Source organism: Taudactylus pleione, unplaced genomic scaffold, assembly GCF_031769625.1.
Source record: "Taudactylus pleione unplaced genomic scaffold, aTauple2 ptg001334l, whole genome shotgun sequence".
Taxonomy (NCBI): domain Eukaryota; kingdom Metazoa; phylum Chordata; class Amphibia; order Anura; family Myobatrachidae; genus Taudactylus; species Taudactylus pleione.
The window spans coordinates 2,364,644-2,383,351 of NW_028285734.1; the positions used below are offsets into that span (position 1 = coordinate 2,364,644).

Consider the following 18,708-nt stretch of genomic DNA (forward strand, 5'->3'; position numbering starts at 1 on the left):
GTTGTTGGAGCGGTAGCGTGGACGTCCAGATGGACAGTCTGATGCTGCCGCTCTGAAGAAATAAATATAAATAAAATCTTCATTTAAAAAATAAAAAATAAGCTTAGAGTCTGCATATGCAGCCCCACTGTGCCAGGGTGACCCGACTCCGGCCGGGCACCAACTAAAACTGAGATGCCTCTGGCTTGGGGGCAAGGTATAGCGGAGGATGGACCCAAGTGCATCTTGGGAGCAGCAAAAGCTTTAACTGCGTGGTGCCCGTGGATCCAGATCCAGCTATACCCCAAGGTCAACCCTGTGGACCCCCTATGGACCCTGAAGTAGAAAAATAGTTTTTCTTAATTATGCAGTGCATTCTGTTTGTCACTAGGTGGCACTGCATCGCTTGTAAGTTCATTTCATTGCAGGTTACTTATAGCTGAGGACACAGTAACAGGTATGGTCTGCAAATAATCGGAACATGATTAAATAGTTATATGCAGCCACGCTATATACCCAGGATAGTTTTGCACCTTATAAGAAGCAATTTATTTATATGTTAAATTCTATTTGTCAACTAAATATGTTCATTTTTATCTTATTTTCTAGAAATGTACCCAGTAGTATACAGAGAATTTACTAGGCAGAGTGTGCTGGCCAGCTGAGCTTGCAATCTAATCTTTAGTTGGATGCACAGAAACAAATTTGTGTGTGTGTGTGTGTGTGTGTGTGTGTGTGTGTGTGTGTGTGTGTGTGTGTGTGCGCACCATTTCACATACCTTTCGGTTTTCAGTCCATATTTGGGGACCTCCAAAAGGCCGGAGCTTGCAATGAAGCACGCTGAGCTGCCCCAAAACGTGGGTGTAATTGGTTCAGGGCTTGTTGCATCCTGATTTGACTTGATAAATGATGGAAGGTGTGATATAATGTTGCAGTGAGATAGACATGTCAATCAGTGTGGCTAATACTTAATGTAGGATTGATAAGTATAGGAGACGAGGGATAATCTCTCTAATTAGACCTGAAGGAGGGCAGTGACTTATCGTGGTCACGGACAATTACTGGGGTTCTGCACCAAGAAGAGCATTTATACATTTGTGGCAACACCTTGTTGAGAAAGCCACAAGTCCTGGTCATTATGTATTTTACTAGGATCTAATTCAGTAATGATACATCCCGGACCAGTCTACTGCTTCAGCCAATGGCGAGTCTGCATTGGGTTTACTGTGGCCGGTGTATTTGGTAGGTCTGATGTTAGGGTGCTGGCAGATGGCACAGGAATGGGGGGAGTTCATAGCCCCAGGCTGGTCATGGCCACTAGCCAACTGTCCAAATGGTCACGATCTAAATTGGACTAAGACCTTTCACCTTCTGCAGAAAAAAGTCCCTTCCTACCAGTGTATGCACCGTGTTTTCTCGTGCAACAGCACAGGCGGTCATCACATGGGGCACTTTAAGTGTTTCACCCCCCCCTAATCTTGCCCCAACCCTCAGCAGTCTATTGTTTGTTTAGGAGCACGTGTGTACTATGTAGCAGACAAGGGGTACTGCTGTATGTCAGGAGGACATGTTAACAGATCATGAAACTCCATGTACTAGACGTGAATACATCTGTGCTTCCCCATGTTTTTCATTATGGAAGTGTAAGCGTTGGCCGTATGGTTAGATATCGCCATGTAGGGTAGATGACGGTCTCAGGAGCACTGGGCAACTTCTTCTGGCTCATTGACCTTCGGTTGGACAATGTTTTTCCAGAGTTAATGCCTAAGTCACAAAAAGTATCTAGAAAATTTATCTCAGAGATAGTGAGAACAATAACACAGAGTAATGAGCTGGTTATGTTACCAATGAAGGAGATAGTTGAGGATGGTTAAGCAAAGGTGGATATATCCATAAGAAAATGTGTGCAAGTTCTTTTGAAGGTAGAAAATCTAATAAGGGCAGAACCATTCTGCCAGAACAATAGGCCGAGACTGCGAGCTCTTCCATTTGAGGAGATCAGGGGCTAGAGGCCAGAAGATAAGATGGAGGAAGAAGTGGAGAATTGGACCAGACTGAGACCTGGAGGTGCGAGAAGAGAACCAGCCAAGACCCCATGGAAGGCCTATGAGATGCAGGTTCTGAGGAACACCCATGAGGGTTGTTGGGGATTCGTACATCTCCTGTTCACTATAAACCAGTTCTAAGCTATGACTCCTCCATAGGTTCCTTCTCTCCGTGTGGGATTTTCCCCCGTCCGTCTCTGTCTGTAGGAAGACTCTCTCTGGGCCATACCTGCTATTTTCATTTAAAACTAAACAGATCTGTTGATAAATTTGGATGCAGAAGGTGTGGCGTATATATGGCAAGTCCACCATCCACGGGACACGTCCCTGCTTCACCCACCAATTCTAAGAAGAGGTCCAGGTAACGGCCAACAAAGTGAATTTCTAATATTGTAGGTATCTGATCAGTCAATAAATAACAGCAGAAGAGAAAGTTGGCTTTTCAGGTCCTCTCTCATCTGTGCCGCATTTTTATAAACAGTCTGTTTGTAGCGAGCGCAGCTGGCAGTCAGGTCTCTGTGTCCTTTCGTCTCGGAGCCTGGAGCACGTAGAGAGATTTCTGGGAGACAGAATTCCTTGCAGGGGATGATGTAACTCAGGTATGTGAGAGGAAAGGGTGAGGGCGACTTTTCCCGTCACCTGTTGGCCATAAACTGAGGGAAAAACATGCTCCCCACAGCGCCACAGCAGGTCTTTGTGTCTCACAGTGACCTCAGCTGCTCAAACCCCCCCATCCCCAGATCCTTCAGCCCCTGATATTCGCCTACCACCCAGACACAAGGGGTAGATTTACTAAGGCTTCTAAAACTGACCAGCAGTGATGTTGCCCATGTTACTGATGAATCTTACAGTATGTTTTAAATAAACACTATAAATTATTATAGACTCTCTCATGCCAATCAGATTGTAGCTATCATTTCTTTATTGCATTCTTGAAAATGATAGACAGAATCTGGTTGCTGTGGGCAACACCACCATCTGTCTGTTTCTAGAAGCTTTAGTAAAACTACCGCAAGGATGGCATAGTCATGGGGTTTAAAGCAGAACCAAGAACCTTCTGCTCTTTTGGAACAATAAGCCCGATCTCCGTCTGGCAGAGCATGCTGAGATTTGTAGTTCCACAACAACTGAGAGCCACAGGTAGCTTAAATCTTTCCTAAAAATTCTTCCATTAATAACTGCTCCAGGTGGCATAGAAATTGGTGACCTAACTACAGTCACTGCAGTCCAGCATGTGCTATGGGGTAACAGAAATGCATTTGTGCTATTTTAATTTATTATTTTTTTATGTTGTCATTTTGTATAATGTTTATGTTGTTGTCATTTTGTATAATGTTTATGTTTTTTCCAGAGAGTTTGAATTTGAATGTGCAGTCGCTTTGTTCAGAGACCGTCTTGTAGCCGGCTGACTTGCTGAAACATGTAATGTAAGCTTAGATCACACGTGCTCTCTGGATGACTGGAATCCTCTATGGGAGATCACCCACAGTGCTGGCTGCAAGGCTCACCCACTCCTCCACCCCAGGAGGGGTGCTCTCCACACATCAACCAGCAGCTGTTTATGGCGACTTCTGGGCCCAAACAATCTACAACACCCAATACATTATTGGAGCCCAGTGTCGCAGATATCAAATCATCCGTCACCAAAAATCTGTGCGTCAAAGCTGACAATCCGGGTCTTTGTTATCAATTTATTGTTACAGAATTGTAAAGTGCGGGCATTGGGCCTGATTCAGAGCCGCTCGTAAGCGGCCGCTCGTTCGTTCCGAGCGATGTTCGCACATCTGCGCATGCGTATGGGTATTAGTACGCATGCGCGAACCAGTCAGTGCGGCCAGAAATGGTGTGCTCGCAATATAGCGAATGCCTGCTATTTTGAGTGACAGGATGAGGCGTTTGTGGGTGGTAACAGGGGAAGGTGCTTGAAAACGGGGAGTGGAGATCAGAACGCAGGCGTGCTTAAAGGTCAAAACGAGCGTTTTAAGGGTGTGCATAATTAATACAGCAGCGTCATTGACCACGTCAGTTGGGTGTCTTTTAGCCAGAACTGCTCGCAATATTGCGATAGGAAAAAACAACCACAAGAATAGCGAGCAGTTCATACACTGTTCGATGTACTCGATTAATCTAATAAATAGCGGACATGATGTATGGTGCGAGCGGCCAGGGGGCGTTTTGTACAAAAAAACGTCCGCATGTTTTGTTCGCTCGTTCAGATATGGAGGTGTCTACAGACCGCAAAGAGCGAACGTTTAATTTAAATAGCCACCCCCTTTGTCTGAACGAGCGAGCGCAAATAGCGTCCGGGTCTGAATCAGACCCATTGTACAGAGCATTTTTAGCAAACACGTTTCCAGAAGAATTAGAACCCCAGGCAGAAGAGCTTGCAATCTAACAAACATCTTCTGAAAGATTAGAGGTTCCTTGGATCGCATTCGGTCATCTGTGATATTAGCGCCTATGGGTGATGGTATCATCGCATCATCCAGCGCAATACTGGTCTCAGGGTGTTGAGGTGATGGTTAACGTGCGTTGCGCAGTCCTGTACTTAGGTCATATTTAGCACTAATGATGTCCTATGCATTGTGACACGAGCACCCAACATATTTTGTCCAACACTTTATCCTCCATTACTGTATTTTACGAGGACAGATCTGTTAGCAAGGAAAGAAAAAAAATATATATATATATTTAAAAAAAATCAAACGCAGTAAAATTATCAAAAAATATTTCACGGATATTACACCCCCTGGTATTAAAGCCATGATGGTGAGGTTATTACTCTCAGTGCTGGTTATGGTATTTATTAGTCATGGCAGGCTCAGCCTTTCCCCACCTGTTTGTACAGCGCTGCGGAACCTCTTGGCGCTGAATAAGTAATAACCTGAATGTAATGTTTGCCTGGCTTTGGCTCTTCACATGAGATTTGCACAGAGACAAACAGACTTCATCTAGATGCGGCTCTGAGCTGTCTTATTAATGTGCCTCCTTTTATGTGTAACGTTTCCTGTGTTTGCCATAGAGAGCTCGGCGCCTGTCAGACCCACCTGCACCTACCTGCAGGACCCGACTTGCCTCCTCAGCTCCCCTGGGTAAACTTGCACATTGCTGTGCGTGTGTTACTGGTGAGTATATCCCCTTCAAGTTCACTCAGGTTTATTGTAGTAACGACGTCCTTATGTTCTGCCCGATGCCTAATATGAGGGTTTTCTACCTTCTGACAGATTTTCTATCCTAACTATATTACTTTGTAAGGACAATGAGATATTCCACCATGTTGGATGGACCTGTTTATTGGGAGTTTGTGGCTGATATTTTAAGAACAATGCTGGTATTGACATTAGTTATTACTTGACTCGAGGTTCTGTTCTCCCACCCCCCAATCCCCAGGGCTGGATGCTGAACACTTGCAACCAGGTCGAAGGTGGCCCAGAGCGCATGCGCACGATGGAGCCGGCTCCGTTGTGCGCATGCGCGAGACCCGGATAGCGACGGGCAATCCGTCGCTCCGGGTCTCGCACCAAAGGGTGCGTGCTGTCGATGTTGAGTGACAGCACGCCCCCTTTGGTGGGTGGGCCGGGGGGGGGGATGGTTGCCCAAACAGGCCTTCCCATGAGAACGCCTACCATTTGGGGCCGGCCCCACTGACATCACAAGTGATGTCAGTGGAGAGATTCCGGCTCTGTTAGAGCCGAAATCTCTCTGGGGCTTGCGGCCACGAGACCCTATCACAAGGGTCTCGTCGCAAGCCCGATGGTCGCGATGGTCTTGACCATCGCGACCATCATCATGGCCGCTCTAAAAAAAAACAAAAAAACACCAGCCCTGATTCAGAGCGAGCGGCTCTGAATCAGGCCATATATTCTTTTGGGCAGTGTACTGTTGTGGAGTTTATATAATGATGAGGACCTGCTTTTAGTCTTTATTATTACGCAGAGCTTTAGAAAGATAATGCACCGCACCTTTATTATTGTTATAGTGTTTTATATATATATGGCGCCCAAGGGATTATGTGTAAAATGACATGGAGAGAACACAAAGAGGAGAGGAACAGAACAGTAGTAGGTTACAGTAAACCAGGAGGGAGATGATAAGGGGCGCAGATGGCAGTGGCTTCCAAGAGACAAAGGGCCGGATCTAGGAAATATTACAGGCGTAAGAGGACATATGAGGAGAAGCGGGTGGATAACACTTGGACTTGAGAAATGGTGGAGAGGGATCCACATGGTGACATGGTTCCGTAGGAGGGCTTATTGGTGGATCCACATGGTGATGCGGTTCCGTAGGAGGGCTTATTGGTGGATCCACATGGTGATGTGATTCAGAAGCTGGGCTTACTGGTGGATCCACATGGTGATGTGGTTCAGTAGCTGTGCTTATTGGTGGATCCACATGGTGACGCGGTTCCGTAGGAGGTCTTATTGGTGGATCCACATGGTGAACTGGTTCAGTAGCACTGCTTATTGGTGGATCCACATGATGACGTCGTTCAGTAGCACTGCTTATTGGTGGATCCACATGACATGGTTCAGTAGCACTGCTTATCGGTGGATCCACATAACATGGTCCAGTAGCAGTGCTTATTGGTGGATCCACATGGTGACTCGGGTCTGTAGGAGGGCTTATTAAAGGATCCAGATGGTGACGCAGTTCAGTAGCACTGCTTATTGGTGGATCCACATGGTGACGCATTCTGTAGGAGGGCTTATTGGTGGATCCAGATGGTGATGCGGTTCAGTAGCAGTGCTTATTGGTGGATCCAGATGGTGACATGGTTCAGTAGCTGTGCTTATCGGTGGATCCACAAACTATCTTGCTCCCTTGTGCATGTGCACGAGTGTATCATCAATAGCTCAAACCATTGAATGGTTTAGAAATGATGGTTACATGCCATTGTAATACATGTAGCAATGGCGGCCAATCCATAGCCACTCTTCGGATGGACATCCCTATCTTTGTCTGTAATATTTGGGTCTGTTGGTGCAGCAGGAAGATGGTGGCTCATGTACCTCCCAACTTTGCAGCTCTTTGTAATCAGGATTTGTGACAACCTTGAGAGCGGGTATGATCATGTCACAATGGAGGAGTGAATGGCACTTCAGCAGTGAATGTGAATGGACTATTTATTTCTAGGGTTGACCATCGACTGCTCTGCTGTCGATGGTTTTAAACAAGCAGTTAGAAACTATTGACTGAGTCATTGATGGTTTAACCTTGAATAGACCGCGCCTGGCATTAGCTATCGGGACTCCACCACCAATGTACACTATAGGCGACCTATCACTGATGGTAAAACTATAAAACTATTACCAGTGCCATCAGTCCATCGATGGTTGCTAATCATCACTGGTAAATGGCCAACGCTATTCATCTCAACTGTCTGACCCATGGGTAAAAGGTGCCTGAGGCCAGGTTGGTGGAACAGAACCTATACTTTGTTACTGCCCCACCTCAATAGAACATCACGCTCCTCCCAGGCCTATAGTGGTGATCTGTGATCGCATAAACCCTTGTCTTTTACACAAATAATGAACCCCTGTCCAACCCCCCACCCCTGCAGAGCGGATATGTCCCTATCCTGTGATGATATCTCTGTAGAGGTCAGTCAGTGACTAATGCGGTGGCAGCAACGTACCATATGTATCACATCAGGGGAGGGGGATCTCTGTTTGCATATACAATAGAGTAGAGAAGTATCTAAGAAATGTTCTTAGAATAACTCATGGAGGCAGAGAGGAGACAGGATTCATACATTGTAGTCAGGTGACATGAGGACCATACAATAGCCGCCTAGCACAGCCAGGATGATTCTTATATTTGCCAAACACTGTCAGTATGTACAATGGATGACTTCCCACCTCAAGCCTCCGTAGATCCAGTGACTTTCCATGTAATGTGTCAGTAAGTACAGTGACTTCCTGTGTAGCATGTCAGTAAGTACAATAGACGACTTCCCATGTAATGTGTCAGTAAGACAAATTGAGACTTCTCATGTAATGCATCACTAAGTAGAATAGATGACTTCCCATGTAATGTGTCAGTAAGTACTGTGGATGTCTTCCCATGTAATGTGTCAGTAAGTACTATGGGCATCTTCCCATGTAATGTGTCAGTAAGTACTATGTGCATCTTCCCATGTAATGTGTCAGTAAGTACTATGTGCATCTTCCCATGTAATGTGTCAGTAAGTACTATGGGCATCTTCCCATGTAATGTGTCAGTAAGTTATATGGGCGTCTTCCCATGTAATGTGTCAGTAAGTACTGTGGATGTCTTCCCATGTAATGTGTCAGAAAGTACTATGGGCGTCTTCCCATGTAATGTGTCAGTAAGTACTATGGGCATCTTCCCATGTAATGTGTCAGTAAGTACTATGGGCATCTTCCCATGTAATGTGTCAGTAAGTACTATGGGCGTCTTCCCATGTAATGTGTCAGTAAGTACTATGGATGACTTCCCATGTAATGTGTCAGTAAGACAAATTGAGACTTCTCATGTAATGCATCACTAAGTAGAATAGATGTCTTCCCATGTAATGTGTCAGTAAGTACTATGGGCGTCTTCCCATGTAATGTGTCAGTAAGCATTATGGATGACTTCCCATGTAATATGTCAGTAAGTACTATGGATGACTTCCCATGTAATGTGTCAGTAAGACAAATTGAGACTTCTCATGTAATGCATCACTAAGTAGAATAGATGACTTCCCATGTAATGTGTCAGTAAGTACTATGGGCGTCTTCCCATGTAATGTGTCAGTAAGTAGTATGGATGACTTCCCATGTGTTGTGTCAGTAAGTACTATGGATGACTTCCCATGTGTTGTCAGTAAGTACTATGGATGACTTCCCGTGTGTTGTGTCAGTAAGTACTATGGGTGACTTCCCATGTAATGTGTCAGTAAGTACTATGGGCGTCTTCCCATGTAATGTATCAGTAAGTACTATGGATGACTTCCCATGTAATGTGTCAGTAAGTACTATGGATGACTTCCCATGTGTCAGTAAGTACTATAGATGACTTCCCATGTGTTGTGTCAGTAAGTACTATGGATGACTTCCCATGTAATGTATCAGTAAGTACTATGGATGACTTCCCATGTAATGTGTCAGTAAGTACTATGGATGACGTCCCATGTAATGTGTCAGTAAGTAGTATGGATGACTTCCCATGTGTTGTGTCAGTAAGTACTATGGATGACTTCCCATGTAATGTGTCAGTAAGTACTATGGGCGTCTTCCCATGTAATGTGTCAGTAAGTACTAAGGATGACTTCCCATGTGTTGTGTCAGTAAGTACTATGGATGACTTCCTGTGTAATGTGTCAGTAAGTACTATGGATGACTTCCCATGTAATGTGTCAGTAAGTACTATGGATGACTTCCCATGTAATGTATCAGTAAGTACTATGGATGACTTCCCATGTAATGTGTCAGTAAGTACTGTGGATGACGTCCCATGTAATGTGTCAGTAAGTACTATGGATGACTTCCCATGTAATGTATCAGTAAGTACTGTGGATGACTTCCCATGTAATGCGTCAGTAAGTACTATGGATGACTTCCCATGTAATGTGTCAGTAAGTACTGTGGATGACGTCCCATGTAATGTGTCAGTAAGTACTATGGATGACTTCCCATGTAATGTATCAGTAAGTACTATGGATGACTTCCCATGTAATGTATCAGTAAGTACTGTGGATGACTTCCCATGTAATGCGTCAGTAAGTACTATGGATGACTTCCCATGTAATGTATCAGTAAGTACTATGGATGACTTCCCATGTAATGTGTCAGTAAGTACTATGGATGACTTCCCATGTAATGTATCAGTAAGTACTATGGATGACTTCCCATGTAATGTGTCAGTAAGTACTGTGGATGACGTCCCATGTAATGTGTCAGTAAGTACTATGGATGACTTCCCATGTAATGTATCAGTAAGTACTATGGATGACTTCCCATGTAATGTATCAGTAAGTACTGTGGATGACTTCCCATGTAATGCGTCAGTAAGTACTATGGATGACTTTCCATGCAATGTGTCAGTAGGTACCTTGGATGACAGTAAGTATAATAACTGAGGGTACATCACACTGTATAAAATTTGGCACGCATCTCAGTGGTTACTGATGTATGTAAAACTGCATGTGATTCCCAGACTTATAGGGGAGCATTCACAGGGAGTTAGAGGGACATCTCTAGTGTGTGTGTGTATGTGTGTATGTGTGTATGTATGTATGTATGCACACACACTCCTTAGTCTGTTCCAGAGATGCAAGTGTTAACCCCTGGTCCTCAGCGTGAGGCTGAGTGTAACTGAACTCTGTTTCTTTAGGACCCAGTGGAGCTGCTGAGCCTGGATGTAGGGATCTGTCCCCCTTTGAGAGCCTCAGACAGAGGACAGCAAGAGACTGCAAGACACATCCAGAGAGAGAGAGAGAGAGAGAGAGAGAGAGAGACAGCCAGGACCCTGCATCACTCCCTCTGTTCTGCATACTGGTGAGTGATAATCACCCCCCACAGACTGCAGTCAGCCCCCCACATCCTTCCACAGGGTAACTGCAGGGTTCCCTCCACGGGGTGCTGGTTGGGGAGCCTGGGGGCACTAATATCATCAGATATTACTAGTATATAGCTACTCAGTATGAAGATATTAGTAAATAACACACACACACACATATATATATATATAGCTATTCAGTATATATTCAGGATACAGTCAGTATACAGTCATTGTACCTCACCTCGCAGCAGGTAAAGTGTCTCTGACCCCTCAGGGTGACCTGCAGGGAATACAGGACGGTAACGTGTAGAGTCCGTGATTTATCCTCTATGGGAAAAGCATCCGGCACTCACCTAAAGTTACTGTGACACTATAGCAGCTCCCACACTGCGGCCACATCCCCAGGTGCTGACTCCATGTATCCCTGAGTGATCGCACTGACTGCTCCTCCATGTATCCCTGAGTGATCGCACTGACTGCTCCTCCATGTATCCCTGAGTGATCGCACTGACTGCTCCTCCATGTATCCCTGAGTGATCGCACTGACTGCTCCTCCATGTATCCCTGAGTGATCGCACTGACTGCTCCTCCATGTATCCCTGAGTGATCGCACTGACTGCTCCTCCATGTATCCCTGAGTGATCGCACTGACTGCTCCTCCATGTATCCCTGAGTGATCGCACTGACTGCTCCTCCATGTATCCCTGAGTGATCGCACTGACTGCTCCTCCATGTATCCCTGAGTGATCGCACTGACTGCTCCTCCATGTATCCCTGAGTGATCGCACTGACTGCTCCTCCATGTATCCCTGAGTGATCGCACTGACTGCTCCTCCATGTATCCCTGAGTGATCGCACTGACTGCTCCTCCATGTATCCCTGAGTGATCGCACTGACTGCTCCTCCATGTATCCCTGAGTGATCGCACTGACTGCTCCTCCATGTATCCCTGAGTGATCGCACTGACTGCTCCTCCATGTATCCCTGAGTGATCGCACTGACTGCTCCTCCATGTATCCCTGAGTGATCGCACTGACTGCTCCTCCATGTATCCCTGAGTGATCGCACTGACTGCTCCTCCATGTATCCCTGAGTGATCGCACTGACTGCTCTCTGCCTGGTCCTGGGAATGGCTGTAAGAATGAAACATTACACCCCCTGCAAAGTGTGTTGTACTATAGTGTGTGTGTTGTGTGTTGTAATATAAAAGTGTGTTGTAATATAATCTGTATATTGCATGTGTATATATATTGATAAAATACACACATACACGTAGTATATATGTGTGTGTGTGTGTGTGTGTGTTTATATATATATTGTATATGTGTGTGAACACGGCAGCACTGAGCATTGTTTCGTGCAACGTTTTACCTTCAATTGCATCTTATTCAAAGCGATGTGAATAGGACACACAGGCAATTACAATGACATGAGGCACGCCTGTATTCTGTGTGCGCGCTGCGGCTGGATGTGCATGCCAAATGCTACGTTACAGTGTCACAGCCACTGACAGTCACAATCACAGCCACTGACAGTCACAATCACAGCCACTGACAGTCACAGTCACAATTACAGCCGCTGACAGTCACAGCCACAGTCACAATCACAGCCGCTGACAGTCACAATCACAGCCGCTGACAGTCGCAGCCGCTGACACAGCCACTAACACAGTCACAATCACAGCCACTGACAGTCGCAGCCACAGTCACAATCACAGCCGCTGACAGTCGCAGCCACAGTCACAATCACAGCCACTGACAGTCGCAGCCACAGTCACAATCGCAGCCACAATCACAGCCGCTGACAGTCGCAGCCACAGTCACAATCACAGCCACTGACAGTCGCAGTCACAATCACAGCCGCTGACAGTCACAGTTACAATCACAGCCGCTGACAGTCACAATCACAATCACAGCCGCTGACACAGCCACAATCACAGCCACTAACACAGTCACAATCACAGCCACTCGCAGCCACAGTCACAATCACAGCAGCTGACACAGTCACAATCACAGCCACTGACAGTCGCAGCCACAGTCACAATCACAGCCGCTGACACAGCCACAACCACTAACACAGTCACAATCACAGCCACTGACATTCGCAGGCACAATCACAGCCACTGACAGTCGCAGCCACAGTCACAATCACAGCCGCTGACAGTCGCAGCCACAGTCACAATCACAGCCACAGTCACAATCACAGCCGCTGACAGTCGCAGCCACAGTCACAATCACAGCCACTGACAGTCGCAGCCACAGTCACAGCCACTGACAGTCGCAGCCACAGTCACAATCACAGCCGCTGACAGAGCCACAATCACAGCCACTAACACAGCCACAATCATAGCCACTGACACAGTCACAATCACAGTCGCAGCCACTGACACAGCCACAATCCCAGCTGCTGACACAGCCAGTCACAGCCGCTGACACAGCCACAATCCCAGCTGCTGACACAGCCAGTCACAGCCGCTGACACATTCACATCTGCTGACACAGCCACAGTTTACAGCCGCTGACAGTCGCAGCTGCTAACACAGGCACAGTCGCAGCCGCTGACAGTCACAGCCACAATCAGTCGCTGACACAGTCGCAGCCGTTGACACAGCCACAGTCCCAGCCGCTGACAGTCACAGCTGCTGACACAGCCAGTCACAGCTGCTAGCACATTCACATCCGCTGACACAGCCACAATCACAGCCACAGTTTACAGCCGCTGACAGTCACAGCCACAATCTCAGCCACTGACATAGTCACAGACACAGTCGCAGCCGCTGACACAGCCACAGTCGCTGACACAGCCACAGTCGCAGACACTGTAACGTAGCATTTTGCATGGGTGTCCTGTGGCTCCTGGCAGCAGATATTGGGGTTTCTTGGTCACCTTTCCAGCAGTATTAGCTATTTATAAATGCATTGTGCCTTTCTGTATATTTAGTTTATTACACACAGGCGATGAGGGGTTAATCTCCGTGTCTCCCCTCTGATGTAATAATTGTGTCGTTTCATGGTGTAAGTGTCTTTTGAATGGATTATTTACTCACTCCTCTATTATATATTATATATACCGGGGGGGGGGTTCCCCACTCCTGTAGCACCCTTTCCTGCTGTGGCCCCTAACCTTAGCTTTGTGGGGCCCCAGGGATGTAGCGCCTGGCTCTGTGTCTGCACAGCTGGCCGCAGGCTGGGAACGCAGACCTGGCTGAGGTAGGCACAGACAGGGGGAGGAGGTGGGGGGGTCTCCATACACTGCACCCCCTCCCTCCAGCTCCTTAGTACCAGTAAGTAGGTTGTAATTAGAGTGTTTGATTTTTGGCTGCAGACCAGGACAAGAAACACAAACTTGCTGTCTAGTTCCCCCTCTCTCACACATGGAAACGTATAAAGGGGATTCAGGGGGGGAGGATGGGAGTGGTCCCTGGGGGGGAGGCTGTCCTGTTTTTGGATGCTTGTGGAGGAGTGGGCTAGAGGGGGGATGTTGATGAATCCCAGATGTTTCCATACTGTATGAACATTGCAGACTGAGTAGAACAAAGGCATTCTTTATTATATGAGGGTGCAGGCTGTGCTGGGGCTGATTACTATCACAGCTGTACATCACCTTTATCCTGGGAGACCGGGGGTGTAATAATAACCGGGTGACAAACTTGCTTTATGGAGCTTCTCCAACAGCTGACAGGATTCCCAGCACCTCTTAATTTACCTCTATATAGTGACATACCTATAACAGCTGGGATATAGGGGGGGGGGTAGCTGTCAGTCACTCACTACGGAGGCTTTGTACACCCTGGGGGGGCTTCCTGTAGCATGGTGCCATGCAGACAGTTCATTATGGTAATACCTATAGGCCATGTAATGGAGTTATCACATTAATCTGTGGCCGGTGAGAATACACACCCTGCAGTGCTTAGTAAACGCTCCGTATATGCTGCATAGTGGACTGTTCCCGAATTCCAGGGATAACAGTGGTTGTACAGCCTTAGCTATGCTTCCTATTATCCCGCCTCCATAGTAGGGGCAGCCTCCTGTCTGATCCTGTCTTCCAATATTTATTGGTGAGAGGATTTTAAATGCAAAGAAATTCCGCTGCAATCGTATCCAGTATACATAACATAATGGGGGGTTGTAGTACCCCAACATGTCTATGTGATGCGCTCTCAGAAGTGTCTAATAGCAGTGCCCCTGGAGATGATATAAGCACTGGTACACACATGGGGGGACTCCGGGAGACCAGTCTGGCGCTGATGATGCAACTCACAGTGAATTGTGTGATCATGGATCACACTGCACAATGGCGCAAATCATGGCGGCGTACAGCTGGGGAGCGTGGCCATGATGTTACGTTCACGGCTCCACGTTGTGTGGCCAACTCTTATGTTCGATGGGTTCATACCTCATGGTGACGTTAACTGTAGGAAGTTGCGCTAAGTTGCCTCTGTTTGTATTGTCTGGGAAACGGGGCGTCCATTGCTGACGGCTGACCCCCAAAGGCAAAACAGGGTTTCACTTAGTGTGACAACATAATCTAATGCCCTCCAAGGGGTGGAGACTGTGCAGTTAGGAGGGGGCGATGCCAAGGAAACTTTTTTGGCTATGTGAAACGTTGTCATTAGCTGCCCCCTGGTGGCACCGATCTGAGGCTGGGACGTCTTGTGCGCTATTGAGATGCACTTTATATGGTGCAGCTGGTTTATATGCGCACAGCAGATCATGCGGTTACAGATTAAGGCCCGTATTCAATTAGTCTCGCACCCGCGATACTTTTTCGCCTGCCAGAATTTTCGCCTACATCGCGTATTTTAGCTGCGGAAACTTATCGTGCGCATACCCGCGATTCGCCCTATTCAATTCCAAAAGACTCGAAAACGGAGATACGCGATGTCAGAACAGGTGAAAAGTGGTGTCGGAAACGGGGAAATCAACCTGACACCCCCTAAAAAGATGCAGAAACATTGGGGATCAATGTAGTAGTGCCCGATTAGCCCTAATGAAACATTTTGGGGTACTTAGGTGCGCACAATTGCCTCTATTTAGCGTCTTTGCACAAATGGTGAAGAATGGCGTAAAGATTTATTATTAGGAGAAAAGAAGTAGTTCAGGTAAATTTGGGGTACCTGAAAATGGGTGCAAGCATATTTAAAAGTTGCTAAAGTGAAGTTATAAGAAACATAAATAACGCACCTTCAGCAATCACCTGCAATCCAAAAAAACGCCTCACCCGTACTTGCAGACCCCCCCAAAAGTCTTTTTCGGTACTTTTTAAGTTTGTACCCCCACTTTGCACTTTTTCGGCCCCTTTTTCAAAGTGCTCTTTTGGGGTGTTCCTCACTTTTTGTTTTAGGGGTCTTTTGACGCAGATATCTTTTGGGGGGCTGGTTTCCCCACTTTTGCACCCCTAAGTAGCGATTTTGCACTTTTTTTCGCCACCTATTTATAGGTGAATCTTTTTCGCCTATTGCATTGCGTTTCCGCCTGGTGAAAAGTCGCAATCGGCGATACTTTTTCGCGTGTCTGAGTGTCTTAACGCCGTTTCAGAGGCGTGCATAATTAATACGGCGCGTCATAGTACACGTCACTTAGTTGTTTTACACACTGTAGCACTCGCAGTGCTTGTGATAGGGTATGGTCAGCCACAAGTGCTGCGATTGCATCCGATGGTACTCGATGTTACCGATGGTTGCATACACTTCCTGGAGATGACGTGCATAAGTGGGCGTCTTAATACAGACTAGTGGGCGTTTAAATACACCCTGCGATCACACGCCAAGCCATAGGGGGGGTACTAATGCCTTGCCGTGCGATCGGCTGCCTTTGCCGGATTTGCATACGCTGGGTGCGTGCGAACGCATCTAGCGAGCTAATCTGAATCGAGCCGTTTGCGCCAAGTGGTTTCAGGTTTATCCGCCAGCCTGGCGCAGACCGTATTCTAGGGGTATTTCCCAGGCGCGTCATAGTACACGTCACTTGGTTGTTTTACACACTGTAGCACTCGCAGTGCTTGTGATAGGGTATGGTCAGCCACAAGTGCTGCGATTGCATCCGATGGTACTCGATGTTACCGATGGTTGCATACACTTCCTGGAGATGACGTGCATAAGTGGGCGTCTTAATACAGACTAGTGGGCGTTTAAATACACCCTGCGATCACACGCCAAGCCATAGGGGGGGTACTAATGCCTTGCCGTGCGATTGGCTGCCTTTGCCGGATTTGCATACGCTGGGTGCGTGCGAACGCATCTAGCAAGCTAATCTGAATCGAGCCGTTTGCGCCAAGTGGTTTCAGGTTTATCCGCCAGCCTGGCGCAGACCGTATTCTAGGGGTATTTCCCAGGAATGGGATGTGGTGGGCGCCTGGATATATACAGGGAAGGCCAATAGGCCCCTTAGGCATGTAAAGACGCGGGAAGATTTCTGGCTCCTAATTTTATGTTTGTTGTAAAGGAACCTAATTGTGCTGCCGATTTCCTCACTTCTATCACCCAAAAAAGACCAAACCTACTGCAGTTTGCATCCTGCATTGCACAGTGCTATGTACTATTAGTATATTGTCTCTCTGAGGCTGCATGTCGCTGGATCTCGCTGTAACTGCGCTGCGAGGGGGGGGGGGGCTTTTCTCTCCTTGCAGAGATATGGGGGCTGCGGGCCAGGTTTGGCTGATATCCAGCTACCTCATAATAACCCAGATTGCTACATTCCTGTCTCATAATTAAGTTATGTCTACTGACTGCTGACACGTGATTGCTGACAAGCCAGACTCTTAGATTGTAAGCTCCTCTGGGCGCACCTCACTTGTGTTTCCTGATCTCTAGCTTGTTATAAAGCACCATGCAAATACGAGGTGCAATGTGTTACAGGGTTACTGCTAGCAGCCATTCATAAATATAGATATAAAACTTTTCTAACCTCATCATAACAGAGGACGTTTACTATGAGAATGGGACCATTAGGATCAATGCTCAGCAGGCTTCCTGCCTGTACTCCATACAATACTGTCATCAGATTGTAAATCAAGGAAACAAGCAGTGGCAGCACAGTCACTACAGTATGGGTCAGTATATGGCAGCACAGTCACTACAGTATGGGTCAGTATATGGCAGCACAGTCACTACAGTATGGGTCAGTATATGGCAGCACAGTCACTACAGTATGGGTCAGTATAGGGAAGCACAGTCACTACAGTATGGGCCAGTATGTGGCAGCACAGGCACTACAGTATGGGTCAGTATGTGGCAGCACAGTCACTACAGTATGGGTCAGTATGTGGCAGCACAGTCACTACAGTACGGGTCAGTATGTGGCAGCACAGTCACTACAGTATGGGTCAGTATGTGGCAGCACATTCACTACAGTATGGGTCAATATGTGGCAGCACCGTCACTACATTATGGGTCAGTATGTGGCAGCGCAGTCACTACGGTATGGGTCAGTATGTGGCAGCGCAGTCACTACATTATGGGTCAGTATGTGGCAGCGCAGTCACTACAGTATGGGTCAGTATGTGGCAGCACAGTCACTACAGTATGGGTCAGTATGTGGCAGCACAGTCACTACAGTATGGGTCAGTATGTGGCAGCGCAGTCACTACATTATGGGTCAGTATGTGGCAGCGCAGTCACTACAGTATGGGTCAGTATATGGCTGCACAGTCACTACAGTATGGGTCAGTATAGGGCTGCACAGTCACTACAGTATGGGTCAGTATAGGGCAGCACAGTCACTACAGTATGGGTCAGTATAGGGCAGCACAGTCACTACAGTATGGGTCAGTATAGGGCAGCACAGTCACTACAGTATGGGTCAGTATAGGGCAGCACAGTCACTACAGTATGGGTCAGTATAGGGCAGCACAGTCACTACAGTATGGGTCAGTATAGGGCTGCATAGGCACTACAGTATGGGTCAGTATAGGGCAGCACAGTCACTACAGTATGGGTCAGTATAGGGCTGCATAGGCACTACAGTATGGGTCAGTATATGGCTGCACAGTCACTACAGTATGGGTCAGTATAGGGCTGCACAGTCACTACAGTATGGGTCAGTATAGGGCAGCACAGTCACTACAGTATGGGTCAGTATAGGGCAGCACAGTCACTACAGTATGGGTCAGTATAGGGCAGCACAGTCACTACAGTATGGGTCAGTATAGGGCAGCACAGTCACTACAGTATGGGTCAGTA

At 47.0% G+C, this 18,708-nt stretch overlaps 1 protein-coding gene across 1 annotated transcript in view; it reads left to right on the forward strand.

Annotated features, from left to right (window-relative positions):
• Positions 1–10,399: 10,399 nt before the first annotated feature.
• MFAP2 (microfibril associated protein 2) overlaps positions 10,400–18,708 on the forward strand; it is a 32,777-nt gene continuing 24,468 nt past the window's right edge. Inside the window, exon 1 of the mRNA XM_088463195.1 lies at positions 10,400–10,525. The gene's annotated coding sequence lies outside the window, so the exon portion shown is untranslated. The remainder of the gene's footprint in view (positions 10,526–18,708) is intronic.